Raw genomic sequence first — 17,269 nt, forward strand, 5'->3', positions numbered from 1 at the left:
AGTGATATATTCGGGTTAAGTCCCGAAGAGCATTCGTGCTAGTGATATATCCGGGCTAAGTCCCGAAGAGCATTCGTGCTAGTGATATATCTGGGCTATGTTCCGAAGAGCATTCGTGCTAGTGATATATCCGGGTTAAGTCCCGAAGAGCATTCGTGCTAGTGATATATCCGGGCTAAGTCCCGAAGAGCATTCATGCTAGTGATATATCCGGGCTAAGTTCCGAAGAGCATTCGTGCTAGTGATATATCCGTGCTAAACCCCGAAGAGCATTCGTGCTGGTGTTATATCCGGGCTAGGTCCCGAAGAGCAATCATCTTTGGTGGCGTGTATTAAGACCTTCGTGCCTAGTAGGCTTCGTCTTGGTAATTTGAGCAAAGTTTAAGTATTCATTACTATCTGAATTCAAATTTAAATGAGATGATATGTTTAAAAGTGTACATACATGATGTTCATAGACTTGGTTAAGTCATTTCAATGTGTAATAACGAATGAATAAGAGCACTAAGTGTGTGAAGTGGAATTCATGTAAGACCTAAATGCAGGGACGAAGGCATTGATTTGAGATAGTGTGTAAGACCATATGCAGGACATGGCATCGGCTCTATATGTGAGTATATGTAAGACCATATCTAGGATATGGCATTGTAAGAGCTATATGTGCCTGATGAGTATCCGTAATGATTTCGAATGATTCAACGGGTATCGTTAACGGTGATTAAATGTGCTAAATGAATTCAATGTTCAGGTATGTGGAAGATGATTATCTGTTGGAAATAGGTTAAGTTGAATAGTGAGATATGATGGAGTTATAAAGGATATTTATTGGGATGTTTGAGTATATGTGTACTTTCGGTCGAGGTTCTGACTTATACATGAATGAAAATGTGGGTTACAAATATGTGGGTTGATGATGTGAATTATACATGTTAATATGTGCTTAATATGTGTTTGAAATGCATTTGTGAATTAAATTAAGTGATTATTGCTTATGAAATCAAGAAAATGAGATATATGTGCATACTTGTAGAAATGTTTATGTATTTGTTTTAGGATAAGAAAATGATTTTATAGATCGATCTGAAATCAATAATGAATTACAATTGCTATCGATGAGCTAATGTTTATATGAATATAATTCAATAAGAGGACGTTATCCTAAACTATGCATCGGTAGAAATTTTGGGACGAAAATCCTAAAGGGGGAGAGTTGTGACACCCTAATTTGACCCTAGTCGAAAAGTGGTTTCGGGACCACAAAATCGAGTCATAAAAATAATTAGCCATCATATTTTATGACTATTATATGTGAATACGAATGTGTGAAAGTTTTAAGCTTTGATTTAGTAAATTGCATGTGAATTTAGTCAATAGGACTTATGTGTGACACTTTTGAAATGTGATAGGTCAAAACATAAGGATCTATTAGTGCATGAAATAAAAGGGTGGACTTGCATGTCAATTTCCCCCTAATTAGTAGTGGTAGGCCATGAACATGAGAATGGACAAAATGTTATGGGGTGAAACATGTTGGAAACATGTTGTGTTAGTGGGTTATGGGAGAAAGAATGAAATAAAGGGTTAGTAATAAAGAAATGAAAAGGGAGGGGTGATGAGAACAAAGTTGTCTCATCCATGTCCCCCCCCATTGCCGTGACTTGAGAAAGAAAGAAAAGAAGAAATTGGTTCTTCTTGGCCGTGAATTGAAGGAGGAAGAAGAGGGGAAGTTCGGCCAAGGTGGTTCTTGAGATTAAGGAATGTTCAATGTTGCTTTTGGAGGTTTACACATCCTTTGGAGGGTTAGCCTACTTCTATTTATCTCATGGATGAAATTGGAGTTGTTGGAGAGTTAGGATTCGGCTAAGAGGCTTCAAAATTTTAGTTGATGCCTTGATACTACTAGCATGTTAGCTATGTGGATGTGTTAAGTTACTTGAAATGTTGGATAAATTTGAACTCCCTACCAAATTCTTTAGGCAACCCATGTTAGAAATTTCGGTATTGAGATGTCTAGATCTTTCGGCCATTGTGGCTATGGAGGAAGTAAGTTTTGTTTCTTGTTAAATTGGATGAATTTTGTTGTATGAGTGCTTGAACAAACTATGGTTAAATGGATGCATAGATTCAAAGTGGGAAGAAATGGGCTATTATATTTTATGCTAATGCCGAATATGAAGATGATGAACTTGAATAAATAATATTCAGCTAGCATGATAAGTTATGAATAAGTAGATGATATAAATGAGCTATTTAGATGTTAAAGAATGTTGTCTAAATGGGTGAAGACTATGATGTCTAAAACTGCTATTTATTTGCTTTACAAGCTGAAATTTAAGGGATTGAATGCGAAATTAATTGTACATGAAGGTTAAAGTTTTTGTATCCGATGCTTCAATCCAAGCCGAGTGATGGTGTTCGAAAGTGCTCTGCGGCTTTAGCTTAAGAGCAAAGAGGATCAAAGTCGGATAAGGAAAAGAGAATGTAAGCGAATAGCCGTGGATACCTAATAAATCGACCACTTCCGAGGTAAGTTTTAAGTGATCAAGCGTTGAGTAAATTCAATCAAAATAGGACATAATGAGTTGATTTAATAAGATATGATGTGGTCATGATATGTTTTAAAACTCAAATGGTAAGTTCTTAAGTAATTGAGTTTGATTCCTTTGTAAGTTTAAGTTTTAAAGCGGGATGAATATGAATCATGTAATTAAAGCTTGACGCGTCTAGTTTAAGTATAAAAGAAATCGTGTAAGTAAAGGGGTTGCCGATAATGAGATTTTCAAAGTTGTGTGAGACGGTGTCAGAATGACTCCGAAATCCCCTGTTCTATTTTTAGAAAACCGTTATAATTTGCAAAAAAATGGTTATAAGGTAAAATTTATATGCTTAGACTCCTTAATGAGTCTAGTTTCAAATGAAATTGAATATAACACATTTTGAATTCTGTACAATGAGAAATCTGATTCATAGTGAGGAGTGGTCAGATTAGTCGAACAGTGAAACAGGGGAAAACTTTAAGAAAAATCTGGTATTGATTGGCCACACCTAAAACTCTGAAAATTTTATGGATGAAAGATACATGAGTCTACATTCGGGGAAAATTAACGGCGATTGATTTTGAGTTTTGTAGCTCCAGTTATATACAATTTAGTGACTGTTGCTCAGGAAAACTGCTTGTAGTGAATATGTGATTTTATTGTAAACTTTGATGAAACTATTTGAGTTGCTTATAAGCTATTGCTGAAATTGATGTACAAGAATAAAAATATGAAATATGTATGAGATATATATATGTGATAAGGCCTAATGGCCGATGTGATGAATGTGAAAGTGTGTATATATGTGATGAGGCCTAATGGCCGATGTGATGAATGTGAAAGTGTGTATATATGTGATGAGGCCTAATGGCCGATGTGATGAACGTGAAAGTGTGTAGATATGTGATTAGGCCTAATGGCCGATGTGATGAATGTGAAAGTGTGTATATATGTGATGAGGCCTAATGGCCGATGTGATGAATGTGAAAGTGTGTATATATGTGATAAGGCCTAATGGCCGATGTGATGAATGTGAAAGTGTGTATATATGTGATAAGGCCGAACGGCCAATGTGATGAATGTGAAAGTGTATATATGTGATAAGGCCTAATGGCCCATGTGATGAATGTGAAAGTGTATATGTGTGGGTAGGCGAAGCGGCCAATGTGATGGATGTGAAAGTGTATAAATGTGATAAGGCCTAATGGCCGATGTGATGAATGTGAAAGTGCATATGTGTGATAAGTCCCGAAGAACATTTGTGTCGATACTATATCAGGGTTAAAACCCGCGGGCTTTATCTGAGAATATTATCTGATTAATGTCCGTAGGCTTCATGCAAATACTATAACCGAGCTTTAAAGACCCGACTGCTAAATGCTAGGATTCGAGTAAGACTTTGATATTGAGTATCGCATTAAGTTACCATCAAGTAAGTATTATGTATTTAAGATGTTCAGTGCGTATTACTTACTCATCGGTGGAGTGATTTGAGGTGAATTATCAGTATCAAAGAGGTAGGTAAATGTGATTAATATTATAACTCCAAATATGAGAATGATCTAATTGGTAATGGTATGTTTGTATAATAAAGTATGCGATGAAATATTCTTATGTTAGTGCATATTACGCTTAAAAGCCTCATGATTTGAGTATGGGTTGGGTTGAGCTAGATGTGCCATTACAAGGTAAGGATTATGATTTGTAAGCTTACGTATATGTGATAAGGAATATGTTTGGTTCTTTATGTGCCTATGGTAATTTAGTACTTGTCATGTTGAAATACTTAAAATTATGGATGTGATTATGAACAAGTGGAATGGATTATTGAAAGTTGAAAATCGATGAAGAATGTGCTTTGGAAATATTTGACCATCTAGGTCATTATTATTCGAAAGTATATATGTGGCAGCCAAGTGTTGCGTTTAATGATATTACAGATCGAGATGAAGCTCTAGATTAACTTCATCGAACAGATGAAATGAATGACCAATGATAGTGATTGAGAACACTTTGTTTTGCTTAAAACTTACTAAGCATTAAATGCTTACTCCGTTCTTTGAATCTCTGTTTTATAGATTTTGGTTAAATCACTATCGGATTCGGGATCATCGAAGTCGAAGTCATCCACACTATCAAAGCCCTTTTGGTACTCTTTTAGTTGAACTCTGGATATGGCATGTATAGGACTACCCTTTGCTGTTTTTTTTTTCAAGTACGTTTTGTGATGTATGTGTGTACAGCCATGCGAAAATGGCTCGTAAAAGTGGAGTATAGCATTAGACCATTTGTGTTTATGTATATATGTATGGTTTCATGATGTGACTATGGACTGGAATGGAAGTGTTGGGCAAATGATCAGCCATTGGAATGGCTAAGTATGATTATATGTGGACCTATGTATGACAAAACTCTAGTTGGTCCATGGAAACCACGAAATAGGTAAAGTTTACCTTGAAAACAGATGCTGGCAGCAGCAGTAGTGTGGATTTGAAAAATCACTAAAAATTGTAGGAATGGAATTAAATAGTGAATAAATTATTTAAATGAACCTTGATGAATCTACTTTCATAGGGAAGAAACGAAACGGTCATATGAGTTATATGTTAAGAGATATTAAAGTTCTCGAGAAACAGGGCCAGAATGGTTTCTGGATCCCCTGTTCCAACTTTGGAAATTCATTATAAATTAATCAGAGATAGTTATGAGTCGTGCTATATATGTATAGATTCCTATTTGAGTCTAGTTTCTATAGAAACAAACGGAATCAGTATTGAAGCCCTGTACAGGGAGATATCCAAGTCGTAATGCGCGAAGGTCAGTGTAGTCGATCCCTGTAACAGGGGAGACTTTAACTAATAAACTGTACTAATTTGCCTGACCAAAAATTCTAGAAAAAAATATGTAGATGGACATATGAGTCTAATTTCAGGGAAAAATTACGAAACTGATTTTCGAGCTTTGAAACTCAAGATATGATTTTTAAGGCGACAGTGATGCAGTAACCAGCTTGTCTGAAAAATTTTAAATGGACTGTGAAAATAGTTAAGTTATGTCTGTGTGCACCTTGTGTTCGACTCCGGTAACGGACTCGGGTACGGGGTGTTACATGGCTGATACCTGTGTAAGGCACACAGCCTGGTCACATGGGCGTGTGACCTGAACAGAGTAGAAAAATGTCCTAAGTGTTGAAGTTGTGAACATGTTTGGTTTAGTCCCGACCTCTTCCTAATGCATGTTTAAGGTCTCATTGACCTAAGAAAGGGACTTATGTTGATGTTTGACTATAACGCTATGATGTTTGTGAAATGAATGTGAAGTGTTTTGATATGTTTGGTAATGCGTGAGATGAATGTGAAGTGTTTTGATATGTTTGGTAATCCCGCTTAACCCTAGTCCGGCGATGGATACGGGTTAGGGGTGTTACAATGCTCATGAATATCCAAATTCATCATCCTTTCAAGTATATAATACCTACCACAATACCATGCATTCAAGGCACACAACATTTTAACTAAAATGTACATAAACCATAAGCAATATAACCAACTTTAAACATAAAGATTAAGCCATTTTTGCATGGCTTTATACACAAGAAAAATTCATCATTTCAAAAAAAACACACTTCAACCTATACATGCCATAATTCGAGTTTAACTTATAAATGTACCAAAATAGTAGATAGTGTGATGAGCTTTGCTGACGATCCCTGAGCTTGTAACTTGATTCCAAAATCTATAAAACAAAGACAAATACACACACAATAAGCTATTTAAGCTTAGTAAGTCATAAGCAAACAACAAACCGATAATATAATCAACTTATTTTAACCAACCAAATTACAATATCATTATCAAGCTTATTTTCAACTTTCAACTTCAATAATAATGTACCTGAACACAAATATTTATTACCTTCACCGAATGTTCTCAAGGCTAAGTTATCAAATTATTATTCAATTTTCAAAGCCAAATTATCATCATAAAACCTAATACACATAACTTTGTATAAACAAGCTTTTAAATCAAGATAAAATTTATATACACACATTAACTAAATAACTGAATATGCAAGGTCATTATACATACATATGCAAAGATCAAATCACACTAACGAGGATCATACTTCTTGTCCATAAGGTCGAATACACATGACATATTCACACATATACTTGTAATTAATTTCATAACACTGACTTACCTTGTTGAAAATAAATACTAAACTAATACATACCTGGTCCCTTAACTAATTTTACATATTTGTTCCCCACTTATCGATGCCCTATGAACCATTCGAAATTGGGTAGGACACTCGGATAATCACACATGTATTGTACAATGCCAATGTCCCAGACGTGGTCTTACATGTAATCACATATCGATGCCACTGTCCCAGAAAGGGTCTTACTCGTACACATATATCGGAATCACATATCGATGCCATGGTCTTACTCACACACATATATCAAAATCCTATGTCATGACATATGTATCCTAATTATTCCTAGGGTTCATAACGAGCTTTTGGACGTCGTAACTCGGTCGAAACGAACTTAGAATGTGGTAACCAAGCTTATTCATATCCGGCCTTAGTATATATAGCTTCATACATTTCGTTCCATCATACATATTTAATATTAAACTACCATTAAACACGTTTATTTTCCTATAAACTTACCTTGGACGTTATAGAACGGAGCAGGGCAGCTAATCGACGACTTTCATTTTTCCTTGATCCAAACTTGATTTATTTGGTTCTTGATCTAAACTTATTAAAATTAAGCTCATTCAAACATAATTCCATTCAATTTAGTCCAAAAACATATAAATAGGAAAATTACCATTTTACCCCTGACATTTACACTTTTTACAATTTAGTCCCTATTGTACAAAACACAAAATACACAAAATTTCAAGATACTCATGTTTGGCTGAATCTTACCCATTACCACAAGTCCATATATTTCATTTATTTCACATTTTAGTCCCTCAAATTATTATTTTTGCAATTTAGTCCTAATTACTCAAAATCATCAAAAACTCCAATACAAAATATGTTAATCTAAAACATATCTTTCATATTTCATCATCAAAAAAAAAATCACAAGCTATTAACAATGGCATAACTCAAAATACTCATCAAAATCAAAAATTAAAGCTTGGGTCTTGAAGATTGCTAAGCAACGATATCAAAAACGTAGAAATTATCAAAAACTGAGCTAAAACTCACCTTGAATCAAGTTGGAGAATAGTCGAACACTAAAACCCATTTATTTTCTTTTTCTTTTCTTTTTTATTCAGCAAGAACAAGATGAACACTAAAATGGCGTTATTTTTTTATGTTTTATGTTATATTATAACATATATTAAGTTTAATGTTTAATTTACTTATATACCCTTAATGGCTTAATATAAAAAACATATAATATAAGTCTTAAACCGTCCCACCAAAGTATTAATGGGATATTTACAACATAAATGTCCCAACTTAGAAAGCCACTAGAAATTTGACCTTATACTTTAACCTATCAAGTTTTTAATTTACGCGATCAAGTCCTTTTATTTAATCGGATACCTAAACGACAAAATTAAATCACGAAAATTTCACAGATATAAATTCACACAAAATAAACACATAAAATAATTTTCAAATATTTTTCTGACTCAGATTCATGGTCTCGAAACCACCGTTTCGATTAGGGTCTAAATCGGGCTGTTACATGCTGAGTGAAAAATAATAATAAAACTTGTTACAGTTGTGGTTCACGAGATCATTTTATCCCAGATTGCCTAGAGTTAGCTGAAAAAGATAACGCTTAGAGTACAAGGCCAAGTAACACTGCTATTAGAGGGAGACCATCTTGTAATGTTGGAAATATGAGTGGTGGTAGAGGTACGACACGAGACACTACTACGAGATCAGATGCTAGAGCCCCTGCACAAGCATACGCTATTCACAATTGTGAAGAAGCATCATCTCTAGATGTTATCACTGGTACTTTTACTCTCTATGATACTAAAGTTATTGCATTAATAGATCCAAGATCAACCCATTCATATGTATGTGTGAATTTAGTATCCAGTAAGACTTTGCCTGTCGAGTCTACTGAATTTGTAATTAGAGTATCGAACCCTTTAGGAAAGTGTGTGTTGGTTGATAAAGTGTTCAAGAACTGTCTGTTGATGATTCAGGATAATTGCTTTTTGGCTGATTTAATGTTGTTGCCAGTTGATGAGTTTGATATAATTCTGGGTATGGGTTGGCTAACGCTGCATGATTCAGTTGTGAATTGCAAACAAAAGATGATTAATCTGAGATATCAGAATAATGAGATTATTCGGATCGAGTTAGATGATCTGAATGGCTTGCCAGTAGTGATTTCATCGATGTTGGCTCAAAAATATGTGAGAAAGGGTTGCGAAGCTTATTTTGTTTATGTGCTTGATATGAAAAAGACTGAAAAGAAGATTGAACCAGTGCAAGTTGTGTGTGAATATCCGAATGTGTTTCCTGAAGAGTTACCGGGTTTACCACTGATACGAGAGGTTGAGTTTGGCATTGAGTTAGTGCTGGGAACAACGCCGATATCAATAGCTCTGTACAGAATGGCTCTGACAGAATTAAAAGAATTGAAATCTTAGTTGCATGACCGATTTTTTCACCCTGGGGTGCTCCCGTGTTGTTTGTGAAAAAAAAGATGGCACGATGAGAATGTGTATAGACTACCGACAGTTGAATAAAGTGATGATCAAGAACAAATACCCTCTACCGCGAGTCGACGATTTGATTTACCAATTGAAAGGTCTATAGTGTTTTAAAAAATAGATTTGAGATCGGGCTATTACCAGTTGTGGATTAGAGACTCTGATGTGCCAAAGACTCATTTAGAACGAGGTACGGTCACTATGAATTATTGGTTATGCCTTTTGGACTAACGAATGCACTTGTTGTCTTTATGGACTTAATGAATCGAATTTTCAAACCGTACATAGATCGATTTGTTTTTGTATTTATTGATGACATATTGTTATATTCACAAGATGGAACTGAGCATGTCGAGCATTTGAGAATTGTATTGTAGACTCTGCGTGATAAGCAGTTATATGCAAAGTTTAGTAAATGTGAATTCTAGTTGTGTGAGGTTGGTTTTCTGGGTCATATTGTGTCAGCATCGGGTATTCGAGTTGATCCGAGTAAGATATCTACGATTTTAGATTGGAAGCCTCCGAGAAGTGTATCTGAAGTCCACAGTTTTCTGGGACTCATCGGCTATTATAGACGATTTGTGAAAGGCTTTTCAATGATTGCAACTCTATTGGTGAGATTGCTTCAAAAAGATGTAAAGTTCAATTGGTCCAAAAAATGTTAGAAAAGTTTTGATCAACTAAAAACTCTTTTGACTGAAGCTCCAATATTAGTACAGCCAGAATCGGGTAAAGAAATTGTGATCTATAGTGATGCATCGTTGAATAGTCTGGGCTGTGTTTTGATGCAGGTAGGAAAAGTCATAGCTTATGCCTTGAGATAGTTGAAGCCGAATGAAAAGAAGTACTTGACGCACGATTTAGAGTTAGCAGCCATTGTGTTTGGGTTGAAGATTTGGCGTCATTATCTATTTGGTGAGAAATGTCATGTTTATTCTGATCACAAAAGCTTGAAACATATTATGACTAAGAAAGATTTGACTTTGCAACAACGGAGATGGCTAGAATTGCTAAAAGGCTACGAGTTAGTAATTGACTACCATCCGAGAAAAGCAAATGTTGTTGCTGATGCATTAAGCTAGAAATCTATATTTGCTCTACATACAATGAATACTCAATTGGCTCTATCTGATGACAGATCGATTGTAGCTGAGTTGAAAGCAAGACGTTGTTTTTACAGTAGATTTGTAAAGGTCAGAAGGTTGATAATGAAATGTTAGTAAAAAGAGCTCAATGTGATTTGAACCCTGATTCAGAATTTCAAGTTGATTCTGATGATTGTTTAAGATTCAGAGGTCAAATATGTATTCTAAGAAATTCAGAGTTGATTTAGATGATTTTGAATGAAGCACATACTAGTTGTTTGTCTATTCATCCAGGAAGCACAAAATTGTATAACGATTTGAAACAACTCTATTGGTGGCATGGTATGAAACGTGATATTTTGGAATTCATTTTGAAATGTTTGATTTGTTAGCAAGTAAAAGCTGAACATCAAGTGTCGTTAGGTTTATTACAGCCTATCATGATTTTCGAGTGGAAATGGGATAGAGTGACTATGAATTCTGTTTCGGGTTTACCCCTATCTCCGAGTGAGAAAGATGTAATCTGAGTTATTGTCGACAGATTGACAAAATCGGCTCATTTCATTCCTATACGAATGGTATATTCACTTGAAAAGTTAGCTGAGTTGTATATCTCCGAGGTTGTGAGATTACACGGAGTACCTATTTCTATTATTTCGGATAGAGATCCGAGGTTCACATCGAGGTTTTGGAAGAAACTGCAAGATGCACTGGGTGCAAAACTACATTTCAGTACTGCATTTCACCCACAGATGGATGGTCAATCCGAGTGAGTTATACAGATACTCAAGGATATGTTGAGATGTTGTATTCTTGAGTTCGAAGGTACGTGGGAAAAGTATTTGCCATTGATTGAATTCACGTATAACAACAGTTTTCAATCGAGTATTAAAATGGTACCTTACAAAGCTTTATACGGTCAGAAGTGTCGAACACTGTTGCACTGGACTGAACTAAGTGAGAATAAGATTCACAGGGTTCATCTGATTAGAGAAACAAAAGAAAAAGGTAAAAGTAAATTCGTGATAGCTTCAAAGTAGCACTAGATCAATAAAAATCTTACGCAGACTTGAAACGGAAAGATATTGAATTTCAGAATGGGGATAAAGTGTTCTTGAAAGGATTTTCAGGGAAGAAAATACTTTGATTTGGTTGTAAAGGCAAATTGAGTCTGCGATTCATCGACCGTACGAAATTATCGAGCGAATTGGATCTGTGGCTTATCGGCTAGCATTGCCATCAGAGTTCAAAAGATTCATAATATATTCCATGTATCGATGCTTTGACGATACAGATCTGTTCCCTCATATATTAGTTCCCCTACAAAAGTTGAGATTCAATTAGATTTATCGTAGAGTGAAGAACAAATCCGAATTCTAGCTCGTGAGCTTAAAGAGCTAAGAAATAAAAGAATAATGTTAGTGAAAGTATTATGGCATCAACACGGGGTAGAAGATGCTACGTTGAAACCGAAGGATGCTATAAGAAAGCAATATCCAAGCCTATTCATGGGTAAGATTTTCGTGGATGAAAAACCCCTAAGAGGGGAGAGTTGTAACAGCCAGGTTTTAGCTAAATCAGAATAATGGTTTTTAGACACAAATTCGAGGTTGTAAAATTATTTTAATATTATTTTTAGTGTTTATAGCATGTGAATATATATGTATGAAAATTTTGTGAGCTAATTTTATTGTTTAATAGCTCAGCTTGAGAAAAAGGACTTAATAGCATAGAATGCAAAAGTGGCATTCTGTAACACCCCAAACCCGGCCCAGACGTTATTGTCAGATCTGACGTGTCACATGGACTTACGACTTGAGTTTTTTTCCTTTTGCGGTAGCCTAGCTACAGTCTTAGTCTACTTATCAGAGTTTTTATAGTTTCAGTGTTACCCTAACTAAAGTACCATGATAAGGTTTTGTACAAGCATATAACAAATATTTCAGAAACAATCAGAAAGGCTCAGAAAACTTACAGACTTGGGCCGGAGATTCGGTGTGCCACCTTCTAAAAAAAACCTAATTTTGAAAATCGATTTTAATCTTTAAAATCATCTATTTGTAAAGAGAAAATATTTGAAACATTCTCGAAAACAATTTATAATCAAGTTCCAAAAAAAATGATTTTTAAAAACCTTTATTCAGTGTTTCTTTACAAAATCCCATTTTTAGACCCGTTCCACAGCCGAGTTGTTGCAACTTGGCTCTGATACCACTAAATGTAACACCCCAAACCCAGCCAAGATGTTATTGCCAGATCTGACGTGTCACATGGACTTACGACTTAGTATGCATTCGTTGGTTTAAGTGATTGGGGTGGTCTTTGTAAAAACAGCAGTTGAATGAAAAGTCGGTTTATCAATCTTTAGGCTATCCATTTTTGTGCTTGTTGAGTCTTGGAAAACGTTCATTAATTTTGAAAACCGAATGACCTAACACTAGCGGTTTCGACATAGTATAAATATAATCGAAAATAAAACCATAGCGGAAAAAGAAATTTAAATAGCGGCCTTATTACAACTTAAAACCCAAAATTAAATTAGAATATAAAATAATAAAAATAAACTAACTTAGAAAAACCAACTGCGAGATGATGTGGCCACTCCGAATCCCTCACGACTCCAAACCCACTATGGTTGGGGATTTCTGTAGAGATGAAAAAAAGGGTGAGTTCGGTAAACTCGATTGTGTAACATAACCCAACCATAGCCCAAAGCAGATCAAACCTCGAGTCGAGACTTATTTGGGCCTTGGCCGATCTGAAATCAGAATGAAACCCATAGGCCCATAGCGAGATCTGAACAAATATATCATGAATGCGAAATCCCAACCTAGAGCCATCCATAACACCCCGTACCAGCCTTATAACATGTGGGAGAATACCGACCCACCCAACCACTACACACCACGAAATTGCAGTGAAAGCTCCGGATATTGTGTGAAGTCACCAGATCTGAATATTGGGGCTAGGCCACGAGCATATATATATATATATATATATATATATATGTGGCGAAACCACCAGATTGCAATGAGGTGCGGATATTGTGACAAAGTCACGAGCAGATATATGTGGCGAGGCCACAGTTGCGATAAAATTTGCCGAATGCTTCCTCCATCAATATAAACCCATGTCCCATGCAACAAAAATAATATGTCATGGCATACGTATACAGAAACAGAATATCATGCTTTTCAGGAAAAAAATAACCCTAGGGGTAAAATAATAATTTTGCATGCATAAGGGTATTTCAGTAATTATAACCTATTGCTAAGGTTTCATGCTCATTCTAACGTTTACCAAGTAACTAGAAGTACTTACCTCGTCTTTTTACCAAAGTGGACCCGTTGGCCCATTGGCCCGTTTTCGGTAAATTAGTATTTCTACCCTACAAGGGTATTTCGGTAATTCTATCCTACAGGGGTATTTCGGTAATTCTACCCTATAGGGGTATTTTAATAATTCTACCCTAAAGGGGTATTTCGGTAATTCTACAACTTATCCACTTGGGTTTACGGACCTATTGGGACCACATGGCCCATTTCAGCCCATCGCGGCCCGAAATAGCCGTCCTACTGCTAGAGTAATGAGGAATACACACCTGTTAGGAGACTGCAGATAATCCGCACTCCAAACACTCTTAGCTGACGCCCAACCCAAATGAACACGTCACAAAGCGAAAGGGATCAGCCAAGAAGGGTATGCCTACTCTCCTCATGGTTTGCTCTATTTAAAGCCAGCTCTCCATCTACTCTTATGTTAGCTTCCCGATGTGGGATCCCTCCATCACCGGAGTTTAAAACGAAAACCAACTCTTGCCATCCCAACATAGCAACATAATCAACCTTTGCGTGCCAAGGGATTCAAACCAAAGTCCTCTCACATGCCAACTCACGCCACCACCACTAGGCCATCAACTCATTTGTGTCATAAATCCAACACATTAAAGTTTAAAGCAGACCTACTTGCTTCCAGATTTATTGAAAAGAAAAACCAAAATATATTGCAAGAACCAAGACTTGAACCTTGGACCCCTTGCTTCCTCTATGGCGTCACTTCCTTGTCCCCTAAGTGGCACCACCTTGCCACTACACCACACTCCTTTTTGTGTCATCTTTTACCCCTTTACTCTTAAAAGCCCAAACGCCAATTGCATCACCTGTTCATAAAATTAAAATTCCAAAGACTATCACGGATTTAACTTAAGTTTGGGCCTTCCAAAAGCCCATTAACCTACTAAAATATATATATTAACCAACCGGAACACACACAAATTTTAAAAATCACAGAAACACAGAAAACCCGAAAATTGGGGCGTTACACATTCTATAAGTTAAAAGTGCTTAATTGCCATGGATTATTAAATGAAAGGTACTTTTATTGATATTAGACCATTGATAGTGGAATGGACATAAATAGACATATATTTGATGATTAAATGGTTTATTAATCAAGGGTAAAATGGTAAAATACGTATTAAGTTAGAATAAATAAAAGAAAAAACAAAGTAAAGCTTATATTCTCATCTTTTTGAACCAAAAATAGAAGAAAGAAGAATCCTTCAACACTTGTAAATCCAATTTGGTAAGTGTTTTGAGCTTGATTTTTGATGATTTCTATGTTTTTGTGATCGTTGCTTCGTGCTCTAACTAGCCCATGCCTTAATTTTTGAATTGGTTGATGAATTTTTTAGTTGCCATTGATGATAGCTTGGTGTTTTTCAATGTTGATGATGGGAAATGAATAATTGTTGATAGATTTTAATGTTTTGTAAAGTGATTTTTGACAAAAATGTCAAATAAGGATTAAATTGTGAAATTTGTAAATTGAGGGGTTGAAATGTAAAATAAAAGAAAAATATGGGCTGTTAGGGACCTATATAAAATTCGGCTAGGCATGGGCCTTATTGAATTTTGTGAATTTTGTGTATTTATGAAATAAGGACTAAATTCAATAAATGTGGAACTTTCGGGGCTAAAGTGTAAAAATGCCCAAAAATGTGTTTGTGGATTAAATTGAATGAATGAATGAATAAACAAGTTAATTTTGAAAGTATATAGATTAAGAAAAGAAGAACCCGGACTAAGATCGAGGCAAGAACAAAGTAGTCGACTAATCTACTAGTTTCATTATTTTTACGTCCGAGGTAAGTTCGTACGTGATAAACATTATTACAATTATTTTTAATGCTTTATTATTGCATAAATTTTATATATGAGACTACGGTTGTGTACGATGATAAATCGACTATGTTTGGCACTTAGTGTGCATATCGAGATAGCTTCGGCTATATAAAGCACTTAGTGTGCGAATCAGAATAGCTTCGGCTATGCCTTGGCAGTTAGTGTGTGAGATATTCAATATACGACAGTATCACGTAAAGGTATGAGTTTGATATGAATTTGCACAGGTATGTACATATAAAGCATGAAATCCAAAAGAAGAAGTTATGAGCTTGTTTATAAACACTTGAGTAAGTATGGGGAATGTTTGTTTTCACCATGATCTAGATATTAATTAGTACGAAATGATGGTTTGTATATTATGAACTGTTGAGTATATTTAGTATGAACTTACTAAGCTATCAACTTACTGTGTGTTATTTGTTTATGTTTTATAGTGAATGAAAGCTAAATTGGACTCGGGGATCGTCAGGAAGCGTCATCACATTATCAATCATCTCCTTGGTACTTTTGAAACTTTGTATATATGGTATATGGCATGTATAGGCTAGTGTCATCTTGGTATATTTTGAGTTATGATATTAGCCATGAGATTTGGCTAGTAAATGTTGGTGTATGTGGCCATATAAGTTGGCTTGAATTATGTGTATGGTAAGTGATATATATGTGATGTATATAATGCCTTATATGTTGGCTTGTTTGGTGTGGTTATGTGTTGCCTATTTTGGATAGTTGTAAGTTAGAGTATTATTACTTGGAGGTTAGTATATTGTGATTTGATTTTGAGGTGATGATATGATGTGTTTTGGTAACATGAAATAGATGATAAGTTGATGAGGAAATGCATTTAGAACTTATGTAAGTTTTGATGATTTTGACATATTGATTTGGTATGTTTTTGAATATGGAATTGAGTAGTTGAAATGGTTGTGGATAGATGGCATGATATATGTATAAATGGGCATGTTTTGGCTACCTATAAATGTATTGAAATGGTATCATTTTGGTTGCTAGGTGTGATTGAGAAAAGTGTGGAAATTTGGCTTTGCAAATAGCCTATTTTTGTCCACACGGGCAGAGACACAGGCGTGTGTCTCGGTCGTGTATGACACACAGTTATGCTACACCACCGTGTGTCCCCTGGGCCTAGACATACGGGTGTGTCTACTGGCTTTGTGTGACACACGGCTGACACATGGGCGTGTGGTCGGCCCTGTGACTTAAGTCAGTAACCTCACTAGTTTTCCCACGACCTTTTCACACGGCCTTGTCTCTGGCTGTGTGGTTCAAGTCAGTATGTATGCCCTGTTTTCATACTGCCTGTGACACGAACGTGTCTAGTGACCGTGTGAGGCACACAGCCTGTTCACAAGGGCGTAAGACCCTTTGATGTTTGAAAATTTTCTATGTTTCATAAAGTTTGCAAAAGTGATCGATTTAGTCCTGAACCTTCTCTGAAGCATGTTTAAGGTCTCGTAGAGCCTTACAAGGGACATTGTGAATGTTTTGAATAGATTTTGAGTATGAATGTATAAATCTATGTGAATGTGTTGTTTTATCCGGTAATGCCTCGTAACCCTATTTTGGCAACGGATACGGGTTAGGGGTGTTATAGATATAACATGAATTGAACTTAGTTTAGATGAGTTAGATGCCATTTGAAGTTATGGTTATATGCAAAATTGGTTGCTTTAGGTGTCTGTAGTTTGGGTGAAAAAGATGGCTTGGAAAATAGCCTATTTTTGTCCACATGGGCAGAG

Source organism: Gossypium arboreum, chromosome 10 (assembly GCF_025698485.1).
Source record: "Gossypium arboreum isolate Shixiya-1 chromosome 10, ASM2569848v2, whole genome shotgun sequence".
Taxonomy (NCBI): Eukaryota; Viridiplantae; Streptophyta; class Magnoliopsida; order Malvales; family Malvaceae; genus Gossypium; species Gossypium arboreum.